The sequence below is a fragment of the Sander lucioperca genome, chromosome 19 (assembly GCF_008315115.2).
Source record: "Sander lucioperca isolate FBNREF2018 chromosome 19, SLUC_FBN_1.2, whole genome shotgun sequence".
Lineage (NCBI taxonomy): Eukaryota > Metazoa > Chordata > Actinopteri > Perciformes > Percidae > Sander > Sander lucioperca.
In genome coordinates, this window is record NC_050191.1 from 3,028,916 (window position 1) to 3,045,712 (window position 16,797).

Here is a 16,797-nt window from a genome sequence, read left to right on the forward strand (position 1 = left end):
TAGGTGATCATATCGTCATTGTAAATCTCTCTTTGATAGCAGGAACATGCTCAATGCTGCTGTAAAACTTTTGTCTTTCTTGGACTATATCCACTTTAATACTGTTTTCCTTAAAAAAGCATATCTTTTACTATGTTTAGGCCTTGTATCCACACGACTCCAGCATTTCCGCGACCCTTACACAAAGACATTTGGAAATATTGCTCACCCCGTTTAAGTTTGAAAACTGCAGAGGTGCGTTGTAGTCTGTACAGGCAGAACCGGAGAACTTTGGAAAGTAATGCAGACACCCACGTCAGTCAGTTTCATCGGTTAGGTAAGCTTACATGCCTTTCAGTAGCAGTTCCACCTCATGGTTGGTCCAAGCAAGTAAATCCCTGGGCTTACTTTTCGCCATTGTTGTTCTTTCTCCAAATTCTTATCAGTATTTAAATAACATAATTGAGCATATTTTAATAAAAAAATATTTCAATATTTATGTAAATTCTTATACTCTCATTGTTGTTCTTAGCCTCATTGTTCTTACCGTAGCTGAGCCTCAACCTCTGAGCCTCATTGTTGTTGTTTTACGCTCGTGGATCTGTCTTACATTCCTGCTCCTTCCTTCCTTCCTTCCTTCCTTCCTAAGAACTGTGAAACTTTTGTCTTTCTTGGACTATATCCACTTTAATACTGCTTTCCTTAAAAAAGCATATCTTTTGCTATGTTTAGGCCTTGTATCCACACTACTCCGGCATTTCCGCGACCCTTACACAAAGACATTTGGAAACATTGCTCACCCCGTTTAAGTTTGAAAACTGCAGGGTTGCGTTGTAGTCTGTACAGGCAGAACCGGAGAACTTTGGAAACTAATGCAGACACCCACGTCAGTCAGTTTCATCGGTTAGGTAAGCTTACATGCCTTTCAGTAGCAGTTCCACCTCATGGTTGGTCCAAGCAAGTACATCCCTGGGCTTACTTTTCGCCATTGTTGTTCTTTCTCCAAATTCTTATCAGTATTTAAATAACATAATTGAGCATATTTTAATAAAAAAATATTTCAATGTTTATGTATATTCTTATACTCTCATTGTTGTTCTTAGCCTTATTGTTCTTACCTTAGCTGAGCCTCAACCTCTTAGCCTCATTGTTGTTGTTTTACGTTCCTGGATCTGTCTTACGTTCCTGCTTCCTTCCTACGTATTTAAATAACATAATTGAGCATATAGTAATATAAAAATATTTAAATGTTTATGTAATTCTTATACTCTAATTGTTGTTCTTAGCCTCATTGTTCTTACCTTAGCTGAGCCTCAACCTCTTAGCCTCGTTGTTGTTTTACGTTCCTGGATCCTGAGTTAGGTGATCATATCGTCACTGTAAAGCTCTCTTTGATAGCAGGAACATGCTCAGTGCTGCTGTAAAACTTTTGTCTTTCTTGGACTATATGCTCTCTAATAGTTTTTTTTCTTAAAAACGCATATCCTTTCCCATGGTTAGGCCTCGTATCCACACTACGCCGGCAAACGTAGTAGTGTCGATGTAGCCTTGGTAAATAATTAGCAGCTGATAGATAAATCTCCCCGTCGGGGAATCGAACCCCGGTCTTCCGCGTGACAGGCGGAGATACTGTCCACTATACTAACGAGGACTGCCCAAACTCTAAATTTGGCACGGCACTCGCTAGGTGGCGCCATAACAGCATTTAGGCTACAGTGAATATATGTCGAAACATTTAGATTCACTACATATTCACTGTCACTCATATCCATGACAGAGCAGCTATGACTGAATCCTGTTTAACATATCTATGTGTCAAAAATAAACATGTGAAACGGCATTTTGAACATTTGCAGTAAAATGTGATTGGTGCATTTCCCCACGAACATGCTAAAAAACCCTTTTCATCAGTTTCCGTAGTGTAGTGGTTATCACGTTCGCCTAACACGTGAAAGGTCCCCAGTTCGAAACTGGGTGGAAACACATTTCTTTGTTCGTGTTTACTTCGCACAATCAAACTCTGCTGAGTGAAAATCTCAATAACCTGCATGAAAAACTCCCTGTCGTGAAATTGTGGCTAGGCCTATCGAAGTGTCCATAGTACATTCGCCTAACACGGAAAATGTCTCTTATCCTCTCATTGTTCTTACCGTAGCTGAGCCTCAACCTCTTAGCCTCATTGGTGTTATTTTACGTTCCTGGATCCGTCTTACGTTCCTGCTTCCTTCCTACGTATTTAAATAACATAATTGAGCATATTGTTATAAAAAAATATTTAAATGTTTATGTAATTCTTATACTCTAATTGTTGTTCTTAGCCTCATTGTTCTTACCTTAGCTGAGCCTCAACCTCTTAGCCTCATTGTTGTTGTTTTACGTTCCTGGATCCTGAGGTAGGTGATCATATCGTCATTGTAAATCTCTCTTTGATAGCAGGAACATGCTCAATGCTGCTGTAAAACTTTTGTCTTTCTTGGACTATATCCACTTTAATACTGTTTTCCTTAAAAAAGCATATCTTTTACTATGTTTAGGCCTTGTATCCACACGACTCCAGCATTTCCGCGACCCTTACACAAAGACATTTGGAAATATTGCTCACCCCGTTTAAGTTTGAAAACTGCAGAGGTGCGTTGTAGTCTGTACAGGCAGAACCGGAGAACTTTGGAAAGTAATGCAGACACCCACGTCAGTCAGTTTCATCGGTTAGGTAAGCTTACATGCCTTTCAGTAGCAGTTCCACCTCATGGTTGGTCCAAGCAAGTAAATCCCTGGGCTTACTTTTCGCCATTGTTGTTCTTTCTCCAAATTCTTATCAGTATTTAAATAACATAATTGAGCATATTTTAATAAAAAAATATTTCAATATTTATGTAAATTCTTATACTCTCATTGTTGTTCTTAGCCTCATTGTTCTTACCGTAGCTGAGCCTCAACCTCTGAGCCTCATTGTTGTTGTTTTACGCTCGTGGATCTGTCTTACATTCCTGCTTCCTTCCTTCCTTCCTTCCTTCCTTCCTAAGAACTGTGAAACTTTTGTCTTTCTTGGACTATATCCACTTTAATACTGCTTTCCTTAAAAAAGCATATCTTTTGCTATGTTTAGGCCTTGTATCCACACTACTCCGGCATTTCCGCGACCCTTACACAAAGACATTTGGAAACATTGCTCACCCCGTTTAAGTTTGAAAACTGCAGGGTTGCGTTGTAGTCTGTACAGGCAGAACCGGAGAACTTTGGAAACTAATGCAGACACCCACGTCAGTCAGTTTCATCGGTTAGGTAAGCTTACATGCCTTTCAGTAGCAGTTCCACCTCATGGTTGGTCCAAGCAAGTACATCCCTGGGCTTACTTTTCGCCATTGTTGTTCTTTCTCCAAATTCTTATCAGTATTTAAATAACATAATTGAGCATATTTTAATAAAAAAATATTTCAATGTTTATGTATATTCTTATACTCTCATTGTTGTTCTTAGCCTTATTGTTCTTACCTTAGCTGAGCCTCAACCTCTTAGCCTCATTGTTGTTGTTTTACGTTCCTGGATCTGTCTTACGTTCCTGCTTCCTTCCTACGTATTTAAATAACATAATTGAGCATATAGTAATATAAAAATATTTAAATGTTTATGTAATTCTTATACTCTAATTGTTGTTCTTAGCCTCATTGTTCTTACCTTAGCTGAGCCTCAACCTCTTAGCCTCGTTGTTGTTTTACGTTCCTGGATCCTGAGTTAGGTGATCATATCGTCACTGTAAAGCTCTCTTTGATAGCAGGAACATGCTCAGTGCTGCTGTAAAACTTTTGTCTTTCTTGGACTATATGCTCTCTAATAGTTTTTTTTCTTAAAAACGCATATCCTTTCCCATGGTTAGGCCTCGTATCCACACTACGCCGGCAAACGTAGTAGTGTCGATGTAGCCTTGGTAAATAATTAGCAGCTGATAGATAAATCTCCCCGTCGGGGAATCGAACCCCGGTCTTCCGCGTGACAGGCGGAGATACTGTCCACTATACTAACGAGGACTGCCCAAACTCTAAATTTGGCACGGCACTCGCTAGGTGGCGCCATAACAGCATTTAGGCTACAGTGAATATATGTCGAAACATTTAGATTCACTACATATTCACTGTCACTCATATCCATGACAGAGCAGCTATGACTGAATCCTGTTTAACATATCTATGTGTCAAAAATAAACATGTGAAACGGCATTTTGAACATTTGCAGTAAAATGTGATTGGTGCATTTCCCCACGAACATGCTAAAAAACCCTTTTCATCAGTTTCCGTAGTGTAGTGGTTATCACGTTCGCCTAACACGTGAAAGGTCCCCAGTTCGAAACTGGGTGGAAACACATTTCTTTGTTCGTGTTTACTTCGCACAATCAAACTCTGCTGAGTGAAAATCTCAATAACCTGCATGAAAAACTCCCTGTCGTGAAATTGTGGCTAGGCCTATCGAAGTGTCCATAGTACATTCGCCTAACACGGAAAATGTCTCTTATCCTCTCATTGTTCTTACCGTAGCTGAGCCTCAACCTCTTAGCCTCATTGGTGTTATTTTACGTTCCTGGATCCGTCTTACGTTCCTGCTTCCTTCCTACGTATTTAAATAACATAATTGAGCATATTGTTATAAAAAAATATTTAAATGTTTATGTAATTCTTATACTCTAATTGTTGTTCTTAGCCTCATTGTTCTTACCTTAGCTGAGCCTCAACCTCTTAGCCTCATTGTTGTTGTTTTACGTTCCTGGATCCTGAGGTAGGTGATCATATCGTCATTGTAAATCTCTCTTTGATAGCAGGAACATGCTCAATGCTGCTGTAAAACTTTTGTCTTTCTTGGACTATATCCACTTTAATACTGTTTTCCTTAAAAAAGCATATCTTTTACTATGTTTAGGCCTTGTATCCACACGACTCCAGCATTTCCGCGACCCTTACACAAAGACATTTGGAAATATTGCTCACCCCGTTTAAGTTTGAAAACTGCAGAGGTGCGTTGTAGTCTGTACAGGCAGAACCGGAGAACTTTGGAAAGTAATGCAGACACCCACGTCAGTCAGTTTCATCGGTTAGGTAAGCTTACATGCCTTTCAGTAGCAGTTCCACCTCATGGTTGGTCCAAGCAAGTAAATCCCTGGGCTTACTTTTCGCCATTGTTGTTCTTTCTCCAAATTCTTATCAGTATTTAAATAACATAATTGAGCATATTTTAATAAAAAAATATTTCAATATTTATGTAAATTCTTATACTCTCATTGTTGTTCTTAGCCTCATTGTTCTTACCGTAGCTGAGCCTCAACCTCTGAGCCTCATTGTTGTTGTTTTACGCTCGTGGATCTGTCTTACATTCCTGCTTCCTTCCTTCCTTCCTTCCTAAGAACTGTGAAACTTTTGTCTTTCTTGGACTATATCCACTTTAATACTGCTTTCCTTAAAAAAGCATATCTTTTGCTATGTTTAGGCCTTGTATCCACACGACTCCGGCATTTCCGCGACCCTTACACAAAGACATTTGGAAACATTGCTCACCCCGTTTAAGTTTGAAAACTGCAGAGTTGCGTTGTAGTCTGTACAGGCAGAACCGGAGAACTTTGGAAACTAATGCAGACACCCACGTCAGTCAGTTTCATCGGTTAGGTAAGCTTACATGCCTTTCAGTAGCAGTTCCACCTCATGGTTGGTCCAAGCAAGTAAATCCCTGGGCTTACTTTTCGCCATTGTTGTTCTTTCTCCAAATTCTTATCAGTATTTAAATAACATAATTAAGCATATTTTAATAAAAAAATATTTCAATATTTATGTAAATTCTTATACTCTCATTGTTGTTCTTAGCCTCATTGTTCTTACCGTAGCTGAGCCTCAACCTCTGAGCCTCATTGTTGTTGTTTTACGCTCGTGGATCTGTCTTACATTCCTGCTTCCTTCCTTCCTTCCTTCCTTCCTAAGAACTGTGAAACTTTTGTCTTTCTTGGACTATATCCACTTTAATACTGCTTTCCTTAAAAAAGCATATCTTTTGCTATGTTTAGGCCTTGTATCCACACTACTCTGGCATTTCCGCGACCCTTACACAAAGACATTTGGAAACATTGCTCACCCCGTTTAAGTTTGAAAACTGCAGGGTTGCGTTGTAGTCTGTACAGGCAGAACCGGAGAACTTTGGAAACTAATGCAGACACCCACGTCAGTCAGTTTCATCGGTTAGGTAAGCTTACATGCCTTTCAGTAGCAGTTCCACCTCATGGTTGGTCCAAGCAAGTACATCCCTGGGCTTACTTTTCGCCATTGTTGTTCTTTCTCCAAATTCTTATCAGTATTTAAATAACATAATTGAGCATATTTTAATAAAAAAATATTTCAATGTTTATGTATATTCTTATACTCTCATTGTTGTTCTTAGCCTTATTGTTCTTACCTTAGCTGAGCCTCAACCTCTTAGCCTCATTGTTGTTGTTTTACGTTCCTGGATCTGTCTTACGTTCCTGCTTCCTTCCTACGTATTTAAATAACATAATTGAGCATATAGTAATATAAAAATATTTAAATGTTTATGTAATTCTTATACTCTAATTGTTGTTCTTAGCCTCATTGTTCTTACCTTAGCTGAGCCTCAACCTCTTAGCCTCGTTGTTGTTTTACGTTCCTGGATCCTGAGTTAGGTGATCATATCGTCACTGTAAAGCTCTCTTTGATAGCAGGAACATGCTCAGTGCTGCTGTAAAACTTTTGTCTTTCTTGGACTATATGCTCTCTAATAGTTTTTTTTCTTAAAAACGCATATCCTTTCCCATGGTTAGGCCTCGTATCCACACTACGCCGGCAAACGTAGTAGTGTCGATGTAGCCTTGGTAAATAATTAGCAGCTGATAGATAAATCTCCCCGTCGGGGAATCGAACCCCGGTCTTCCGCGTGACAGGCGGAGATACTGTCCACTATACTAACGAGGACTGCCCAAACTCTAAATTTGGCACGGCACTCGCTAGGTGGCGCCATAACAGCATTTAGGCTACAGTGAATATATGTCGAAACATTTAGATTCACTACATATTCACTGTCACTCATATCCATGACAGAGCAGCTATGACTGAATCCTGTTTAACATATCTATGTGTCAAAAATAAACATGTGAAACGGCATTTTGAACATTTGCAGTAAAATGTGATTGGTGCATTTCCCCACGAACATGCTAAAAAACCCTTTTCATCAGTTTCCGTAGTGTAGTGGTTATCACGTTCGCCTAACACGCGAAAGGTCCCCAGTTCGAAACTGGGTGGAAACACATTTCTTTGTTCGTGTTTACTTCGCACAATCAAACTCTGCTGAGTGAAAATCTCAATAACCTGCATGAAAAACTCCCTGTCGTGAAATTGTGGCTAGGCCTATCGAAGTGTCCATAGTACATTCGCCTAACACGGAAAATGTCTCTTATCCTCTCATTGTTCTTACCGTAGCTGAGCCTCAACCTCTTAGCCTCATTGGTGTTATTTTACGTTCCTGGATCCGTCTTACGTTCCTGCTTCCTTCCTACGTATTTAAATAACATAATTGAGCATATTGTTATAAAAAAATATTTAAATGTTTATGTAATTCTTATACTCTAATTGTTGTTCTTAGCCTCATTGTTCTTACCTTAGCTGAGCCTCAACCTCTTAGCCTCATTGTTGTTGTTTTACGTTCCTGGATCCTGAGGTAGGTGATCATATCGTCATTGTAAATCTCTCTTTGATAGCAGGAACATGCTCAATGCTGCTGTAAAACTTTTGTCTTTCTTGGACTATATCCACTTTAATACTGTTTTCCTTAAAAAAGCATATCTTTTACTATGTTTAGGCCTTGTATCCACACGACTCCAGCATTTCCGCGACCCTTACACAAAGACATTTGGAAATATTGCTCACCCCGTTTAAGTTTGAAAACTGCAGAGGTGCGTTGTAGTCTGTACAGGCAGAACCGGAGAACTTTGGAAAGTAATGCAGACACCCACGTCAGTCAGTTTCATCGGTTAGGTAAGCTTACATGCCTTTCAGTAGCAGTTCCACCTCATGGTTGGTCCAAGCAAGTAAATCCCTGGGCTTACTTTTCGCCATTGTTGTTCTTTCTCCAAATTCTTATCAGTATTTAAATAACATAATTGAGCATATTTTAATAAAAAAATATTTCAATATTTATGTAAATTCTTATACTCTCATTGTTGTTCTTAGCCTCATTGTTCTTACCGTAGCTGAGCCTCAACCTCTGAGCCTCATTGTTGTTGTTTTACGCTCGTGGATCTGTCTTACATTCCTGCTTCCTTCCTTCCTTCCTTCCTTCCTTCCTAAGAACTGTGAAACTTTTGTCTTTCTTGGACTATATCCACTTTAATACTGCTTTCCTTAAAAAAGCATATCTTTTGCTATGTTTAGGCCTTGTATCCACACTACTCCGGCATTTCCGCGACCCTTACACAAAGACATTTGGAAACATTGCTCACCCCGTTTAAGTTTGAAAACTGCAGGGTTGCGTTGTAGTCTGTACAGGCAGAACCGGAGAACTTTGGAAACTAATGCAGACACCCACGTCAGTCAGTTTCATCGGTTAGGTAAGCTTACATGCCTTTCAGTAGCAGTTCCACCTCATGGTTGGTCCAAGCAAGTACATCCCTGGGCTTACTTTTCGCCATTGTTGTTCTTTCTCCAAATTCTTATCAGTATTTAAATAACATAATTGAGCATATTTTAATAAAAAAATATTTCAATGTTTATGTATATTCTTATACTCTCATTGTTGTTCTTAGCCTTATTGTTCTTACCTTAGCTGAGCCTCAACCTCTTAGCCTCATTGTTGTTGTTTTACGTTCCTGGATCTGTCTTACGTTCCTGCTTCCTTCCTACGTATTTAAATAACATAATTGAGCATATAGTAATATAAAAATATTTAAATGTTTATGTAATTCTTATACTCTAATTGTTGTTCTTAGCCTCATTGTTCTTACCTTAGCTGAGCCTCAACCTCTTAGCCTCGTTGTTGTTTTACGTTCCTGGATCCTGAGTTAGGTGATCATATCGTCACTGTAAAGCTCTCTTTGATAGCAGGAACATGCTCAGTGCTGCTGTAAAACTTTTGTCTTTCTTGGACTATATGCTCTCTAATAGTTTTTTTTCTTAAAAACGCATATCCTTTCCCATGGTTAGGCCTCGTATCCACACTACGCCGGCAAACGTAGTAGTGTCGATGTAGCCTTGGTAAATAATTAGCAGCTGATAGATAAATCTCCCCGTCGGGGAATCGAACCCCGGTCTTCCGCGTGACAGGCGGAGATACTGTCCACTATACTAACGAGGACTGCCCAAACTCTAAATTTGGCACGGCACTCGCTAGGTGGCGCCATAACAGCATTTAGGCTACAGTGAATATATGTCGAAACATTTAGATTCACTACATATTCACTGTCACTCATATCCATGACAGAGCAGCTATGACTGAATCCTGTTTAACATATCTATGTGTCAAAAATAAACATGTGAAACGGCATTTTGAACATTTGCAGTAAAATGTGATTGGTGCATTTCCCCACGAACATGCTAAAAAACCCTTTTCATCAGTTTCCGTAGTGTAGTGGTTATCACGTTCGCCTAACACGCGAAAGGTCCCCAGTTCGAAACTGGGTGGAAACACATTTCTTTGTTCGTGTTTACTTCGCACAATCAAACTCTGCTGAGTGAAAATCTCAATAACCTGCATGAAAAACTCCCTGTCGTGAAATTGTGGCTAGGCCTATCGAAGTGTCCATAGTACATTCGCCTAACACGGAAAATGTCTCTTATCCTCTCATTGTTCTTACCGTAGCTGAGCCTCAACCTCTTAGCCTCATTGGTGTTATTTTACGTTCCTGGATCCGTCTTACGTTCCTGCTTCCTTCCTACGTATTTAAATAACATAATTGAGCATATTGTTATAAAAAAATATTTAAATGTTTATGTAATTCTTATACTCTAATTGTTGTTCTTAGCCTCATTGTTCTTACCTTAGCTGAGCCTCAACCTCTTAGCCTCATTGTTGTTGTTTTACGTTCCTGGATCCTGAGGTAGGTGATCATATCGTCATTGTAAATCTCTCTTTGATAGCAGGAACATGCTCAATGCTGCTGTAAAACTTTTGTCTTTCTTGGACTATATCCACTTTAATACTGTTTTCCTTAAAAAAGCATATCTTTTACTATGTTTAGGCCTTGTATCCACACGACTCCAGCATTTCCGCGACCCTTACACAAAGACATTTGGAAATATTGCTCACCCCGTTTAAGTTTGAAAACTGCAGAGGTGCGTTGTAGTCTGTACAGGCAGAACCGGAGAACTTTGGAAAGTAATGCAGACACCCACGTCAGTCAGTTTCATCGGTTAGGTAAGCTTACATGCCTTTCAGTAGCAGTTCCACCTCATGGTTGGTCCAAGCAAGTACATCCCTGGGCTTACTTTTCGCCATTGTTGTTCTTTCTCCAAATTCTTATCAGTATTTAAATAACATAATTGAGCATATTTTAATAAAAAAATATTTCAATATTTATGTAAATTCTTATACTCTCATTGTTGTTCTTAGCCTCATTGTTCTTACCGTAGCTGAGCCTCAACCTCTGAGCCTCATTGTTGTTGTTTTACGCTCGTGGATCTGTCTTACATTCCTGCTTCCTTCCTTCCTTCCTTCCTTCCTTCCTAAGAACTGTGAAACTTTTGTCTTTCTTGGACTATATCCACTTTAATACTGCTTTCCTTAAAAAAGCATATCTTTTGCTATGTTTAGGCCTTGTATCCACACTACTCCGGCATTTCCGCGACCCTTACACAAAGACATTTGGAAACATTGCTCACCCCGTTTAAGTTTGAAAACTGCAGGGTTGCGTTGTAGTCTGTACAGGCAGAACCGGAGAACTTTGGAAACTAATGCAGACACCCACGTCAGTCAGTTTCATCGGTTAGGTAAGCTTACATGCCTTTCAGTAGCAGTTCCACCTCATGGTTGGTCCAAGCAAGTACATCCCTGGGCTTACTTTTCGCCATTGTTGTTCTTTCTCCAAATTCTTATCAGTATTTAAATAACATAATTGAGCATATTTTAATAAAAAAATATTTCAATGTTTATGTATATTCTTATACTCTCATTGTTGTTCTTAGCCTTATTGTTCTTACCTTAGCTGAGCCTCAACCTCTTAGCCTCATTGTTGTTGTTTTACGTTCCTGGATCTGTCTTACGTTCCTGCTTCCTTCCTACGTATTTAAATAACATAATTGAGCATATAGTAATATAAAAATATTTAAATGTTTATGTAATTCTTATACTCTAATTGTTGTTCTTAGCCTCATTGTTCTTACCTTAGCTGAGCCTCAACCTCTTAGCCTCGTTGTTGTTTTACGTTCCTGGATCCTGAGTTAGGTGATCATATCGTCACTGTAAAGCTCTCTTTGATAGCAGGAACATGCTCAGTGCTGCTGTAAAACTTTTGTCTTTCTTGGACTATATGCTCTCTAATAGTTTTTTTTCTTAAAAACGCATATCCTTTCCCATGGTTAGGCCTCGTATCCACACTACGCCGGCAAACGTAGTAGTGTCGATGTAGCCTTGGTAAATAATTAGCAGCTGATAGATAAATCTCCCCGTCGGGGAATCGAACCCCGGTCTTCCGCGTGACAGGCGGAGATACTGTCCACTATACTAACGAGGACTGCCCAAACTCTAAATTTGGCACGGCACTCGCTAGGTGGCGCCATAACAGCATTTAGGCTACAGTGAATATATGTCGAAACATTTAGATTCACTACATATTCACTGTCACTCATATCCATGACAGAGCAGCTATGACTGAATCCTGTTTAACATATCTATGTGTCAAAAATAAACATGTGAAACGGCATTTTGAACATTTGCAGTAAAATGTGATTGGTGCATTTCCCCACGAACATGCTAAAAAACCCTTTTCATCAGTTTCCGTAGTGTAGTGGTTATCACGTTCGCCTAACACGCGAAAGGTCCCCAGTTCGAAACTGGGTGGAAACACATTTCTTTGTTCGTGTTTACTTCGCACAATCAAACTCTGCTGAGTGAAAATCTCAATAACCTGCATGAAAAACTCCCTGTCGTGAAATTGTGGCTAGGCCTATCGAAGTGTCCATAGTACATTCGCCTAACACGGAAAATGTCTCTTATCCTCTCATTGTTCTTACCGTAGCTGAGCCTCAACCTCTTAGCCTCATTGGTGTTATTTTACGTTCCTGGATCCGTCTTACGTTCCTGCTTCCTTCCTACGTATTTAAATAACATAATTGAGCATATTGTTATAAAAAAATATTTAAATGTTTATGTAATTCTTATACTCTAATTGTTGTTCTTAGCCTCATTGTTCTTACCTTAGCTGAGCCTCAACCTCTTAGCCTCATTGTTGTTGTTTTACGTTCCTGGATCCTGAGGTAGGTGATCATATCGTCATTGTAAATCTCTCTTTGATAGCAGGAACATGCTCAATGCTGCTGTAAAACTTTTGTCTTTCTTGGACTATATCCACTTTAATACTGTTTTCCTTAAAAAAGCATATCTTTTACTATGTTTAGGCCTTGTATCCACACGACTCCAGCATTTCCGCGACCCTTACACAAAGACATTTGGAAATATTGCTCACCCCGTTTAAGTTTGAAAACTGCAGAGGTGCGTTGTAGTCTGTACAGGCAGAACCGGAGAACTTTGGAAAGTAATGCAGACACCCACGTCAGTCAGTTTCATCGGTTAGGTAAGCTTACATGCCTTTCAGTAGCAGTTCCACCTCATGGTTGGTCCAAGCAAGTAAATCCCTGGGCTTACTTTTCGCCATTGTTGTTCTTTCTCCAAATTCTTATCAGTATTTAAATAACATAATTGAGCATATTTTAATAAAAAAATATTTCAATATTTATGTAAATTCTTATACTCTCATTGTTGTTCTTAGCCTCATTGTTCTTACCGTAGCTGAGCCTCAACCTCTGAGCCTCATTGTTGTTGTTTTACGTTCGTGGATCTGTCTTACATTCCTGCTTCCTTCCTTCCTTCCTTCCTAAGAACTGTGAAACTTTTGTCTTTCTTGGACTATATCCACTTTAATACTGCTTTCCTTAAAAAAGCATATCTTTTGCTATGTTTAGGCCTTGTATCCACACGACTCTGGCATTTCCGCGACCCTTACACAAAGACATTTGGAAACATTGCTCACCCCGTTTAAGTTTGAAAACTGCAGAGTTGCGTTGTAGTCTGTACAGGCAGAACCGGAGAACTTTGGAAACTAATGCAGACACCCACGTCAGTCAGTTTCATCGGTTAGGTAAGCTTACATGCCTTTCAGTAGCAGTTCCACCTCATGGTTGGTCCAAGCAAGTAAATCCCTGGGCTTACTTTTCGCCATTGTTGTTCTTTCTCCAAATTCTTATCAGTATTTAAATAACATAATTAAGCATATTTTAATAAAAAAATATTTCAATATTTATGTAAATTCTTATACTCTCATTGTTGTTGTTAGCCTCATTGTTCTTACCGTAGCTGAGCCTCAACCTCTGAGCCTCATTGTTGTTGTTTTACGCTCGTGGATCTGTCTTACATTCCTGCTTCCTTCCTTCCTTCCTTCCTAAGAACTGTGAAACTTTTGTCTTTCTTGGACTATATCCACTTTAATACTGCTTTCCTTAAAAAAGCATATCTTTTGCTATGTTTAGGCCTTGTATCCACACTACTCCGGCATTTCCGCGACCCTTACACAAAGACATTTGGAAACATTGCTCACCCCGTTTAAGTTTGAAAACTGCAGGGTTGCGTTGTAGTCTGTACAGGCAGAACCGGAGAACTTTGGAAACTAATGCAGACACCCACGTCAGTCAGTTTCATCGGTTAGGTAAGCTTACATGCCTTTCAGTAGCAGTTCCACCTCATGGTTGGTCCAAGCAAGTACATCCCTGGGCTTACTTTTCGCCATTGTTGTTCTTTCTCCAAATTCTTATCAGTATTTAAATAACATAATTGAGCATATTTTAATAAAAAAATATTTCAATGTTTATGTATATTCTTATACTCTCATTGTTGTTCTTAGCCTTATTGTTCTTACCTTAGCTGAGCCTCAACCTCTTAGCCTCATTGTTGTTGTTTTACGTTCCTGGATCTGTCTTACGTTCCTGCTTCCTTCCTACGTATTTAAATAACATAATTGAGCATATAGTAATATAAAAATATTTAAATGTTTATGTAATTCTTATACTCTAATTGTTGTTCTTAGCCTCATTGTTCTTACCTTAGCTGAGCCTCAACCTCTTAGCCTCGTTGTTGTTTTACGTTCCTGGATCCTGAGTTAGGTGATCATATCGTCACTGTAAAGCTCTCTTTGATAGCAGGAACATGCTCAGTGCTGCTGTAAAACTTTTGTCTTTCTTGGACTATATGCTCTCTAATAGTTTTTTTTCTTAAAAACGCATATCCTTTCCCATGGTTAGGCCTCGTATCCACACTACGCCGGCAAACGTAGTAGTGTCGATGTAGCCTTGGTAAATAATTAGCAGCTGATAGATAAATCTCCCCGTCGGGGAATCGAACCCCGGTCTTCCGCGTGACAGGCGGAGATACTGTCCACTATACTAACGAGGACTGCCCAAACTCTAAATTTGGCACGGCACTCGCTAGGTGGCGCCATAACAGCATTTAGGCTACAGTGAATATATGTCGAAACATTTAGATTCACTACATATTCACTGTCACTCATATCCATGACAGAGCAGCTATGACTGAATCCTGTTTAACATATCTATGTGTCAAAAATAAACATGTGAAACGGCATTTTGAACATTTGCAGTAAAATGTGATTGGTGCATTTCCCCACGAACATGCTAAAAAACCCTTTTCATCAGTTTCCGTAGTGTAGTGGTTATCACGTTCGCCTAACACGCGAAAGGTCCCCAGTTCGAAACTGGGTGGAAACACATTTCTTTGTTCGTGTTTACTTCGCACAATCAAACTCTGCTGAGTGAAAATCTCAATAACCTGCATGAAAAACTCCCTGTCGTGAAATTGTGGCTAGGCCTATCGAAGTGTCCATAGTACATTCGCCTAACACGGAAAATGTCTCTTATCCTCTCATTGTTCTTACCGTAGCTGAGCCTCAACCTCTTAGCCTCATTGGTGTTATTTTACGTTCCTGGATCCGTCTTACGTTCCTGCTTCCTTCCTACGTATTTAAATAACATAATTGAGCATATTGTTATAAAAAAATATTTAAATGTTTATGTAATTCTTATACTCTAATTGTTGTTCTTAGCCTCATTGTTCTTACCTTAGCTGAGCCTCAACCTCTTAGCCTCATTGTTGTTGTTTTACGTTCCTGGATCCTGAGGTAGGTGATCATATCGTCATTGTAAATCTCTCTTTGATAGCAGGAACATGCTCAATGCTGCTGTAAAACTTTTGTCTTTCTTGGACTATATCCACTTTAATACTGTTTTCCTTAAAAAAGCATATCTTTTACTATGTTTAGGCCTTGTATCCACACGACTCCAGCATTTCCGCGACCCTTACACAAAGACATTTGGAAATATTGCTCACCCCGTTTAAGTTTGAAAACTGCAGAGGTGCGTTGTAGTCTGTACAGGCAGAACCGGAGAACTTTGGAAAGTAATGCAGACACCCACGTCAGTCAGTTTCATCGGTTAGGTAAGCTTACATGCCTTTCAGTAGCAGTTCCACCTCATGGTTGGTCCAAGCAAGTAAATCCCTGGGCTTACTTTTCGCCATTGTTGTTCTTTCTCCAAATTCTTATCAGTATTTAAATAACATAATTGAGCATATTTTAATAAAAAAATATTTCAATATTTATGTAAATTCTTATACTCTCATTGTTGTTCTTAGCCTCATTGTTCTTACCGTAGCTGAGCCTCAACCTCTGAGCCTCATTGTTGTTGTTTTACGCTCGTGGATCTGTCTTACATTCCTGCTTCCTTCCTTCCTTCCTTCCTTCCTTCCTTCCTAAGAACTGTGAAACTTTTGTCTTTCTTGGACTATATCCACTTTAATACTGCTTTCCTTAAAAAAGCATATCTTTTGCTATGTTTAGGCCTTGTATCCACACGACTCCGGCATTTCCGCGACCCTTACACAAAGACATTTGGAAACATTGCTCACCCCGTTTAAGTTTGAAAACTGCAGGGTTGCGTTGTAGTCTGTACAGGCAGAACCGGAGAACTTTGGAAACTAATGCAGACACCCACGTCAGTCAGTTTCATCGGTTAGGTAAGCTTACATGCCTTTCAGTAGCAGTTCCACCTCATGGTTGGTCCAAGCAAGTACATCCCTGGGCTTACTTTTCGCCATTGTTGTTCTTTCTCCAAATTCTTATCAGTATTTAAATAACATAATTGAGCATATTTTAATAAAAAAATATTTCAATGTTTATGTATATTCTTATACTCTCATTGTTGTTCTTAGCCTTATTGTTCTTACCTTAGCTGAGCCTCAACCTCTTAGCCTCATTGTTGTTGTTTTACGTTCCTGGATCTGTCTTACGTTCCTGCTTCCTTCCTACGTATTTAAATAACATAATTGAGCATATAGTAATATAAAAATATTTAAATGTTTATGTAATTCTTATACTCTAATTGTTGTTCTTAGCCTCATTGTTCTTACCTTAGCTGAGCCTCAACCTCTTAGCCTCGTTGTTGTTTTACGTTCCTGGATCCTGAGTTAGGTGATCATATCGTCACTGTAAAGCTCTCTTTGATAGCAGGAACATGCTCAGTGCTGCTGTAAAACTTTTGTCTTTCTTGGACTATATGCTCT

The 16,797-nt window shown here is 39.2% G+C and overlaps 12 non-coding genes across 12 annotated transcripts; 6 read left to right on the forward strand and 6 right to left on the reverse strand.

Annotated features, from left to right (window-relative positions):
* Positions 1-1,558: 1,558 nt before the first annotated feature.
* Positions 1,559-1,630, reverse strand: trnad-guc. Its single transcript has one exon. It is a non-coding gene; the product is annotated as a tRNA-Asp (tRNA).
* A 259-nt stretch (positions 1,631-1,889) lies between these two features.
* Positions 1,890-1,962, forward strand: trnav-aac. Its single transcript has one exon. It is a non-coding gene; the product is annotated as a tRNA-Val (tRNA).
* A 1,970-nt stretch (positions 1,963-3,932) lies between these two features.
* Positions 3,933-4,004, reverse strand: trnad-guc. The gene has a single exon. It is a non-coding gene; the product is annotated as a tRNA-Asp (tRNA).
* Positions 4,005-4,263: 259 nt separating this feature from the next.
* trnav-aac lies at positions 4,264-4,336 on the forward strand. Its single transcript has one exon. It is a non-coding gene; the product is annotated as a tRNA-Val (tRNA).
* Positions 4,337-6,866: 2,530 nt separating this feature from the next.
* Positions 6,867-6,938, reverse strand: trnad-guc. The gene has a single exon. It is a non-coding gene; the product is annotated as a tRNA-Asp (tRNA).
* Positions 6,939-7,197: 259 nt separating this feature from the next.
* On the forward strand, positions 7,198-7,270 carry trnav-aac. Its single transcript has one exon. It is a non-coding gene; the product is annotated as a tRNA-Val (tRNA).
* Positions 7,271-9,240: 1,970 nt separating this feature from the next.
* Positions 9,241-9,312, reverse strand: trnad-guc. Its single transcript has one exon. It is a non-coding gene; the product is annotated as a tRNA-Asp (tRNA).
* Positions 9,313-9,571: 259 nt separating this feature from the next.
* On the forward strand, positions 9,572-9,644 carry trnav-aac. Its single transcript has one exon. It is a non-coding gene; the product is annotated as a tRNA-Val (tRNA).
* A 1,970-nt stretch (positions 9,645-11,614) lies between these two features.
* Positions 11,615-11,686, reverse strand: trnad-guc. The gene has a single exon. It is a non-coding gene; the product is annotated as a tRNA-Asp (tRNA).
* A 259-nt stretch (positions 11,687-11,945) lies between these two features.
* On the forward strand, positions 11,946-12,018 carry trnav-aac. Its single transcript has one exon. It is a non-coding gene; the product is annotated as a tRNA-Val (tRNA).
* Positions 12,019-14,544: 2,526 nt separating this feature from the next.
* On the reverse strand, positions 14,545-14,616 carry trnad-guc. The gene has a single exon. It is a non-coding gene; the product is annotated as a tRNA-Asp (tRNA).
* A 259-nt stretch (positions 14,617-14,875) lies between these two features.
* trnav-aac lies at positions 14,876-14,948 on the forward strand. The gene has a single exon. It is a non-coding gene; the product is annotated as a tRNA-Val (tRNA).
* Positions 14,949-16,797: the final 1,849 nt, after the last annotated feature.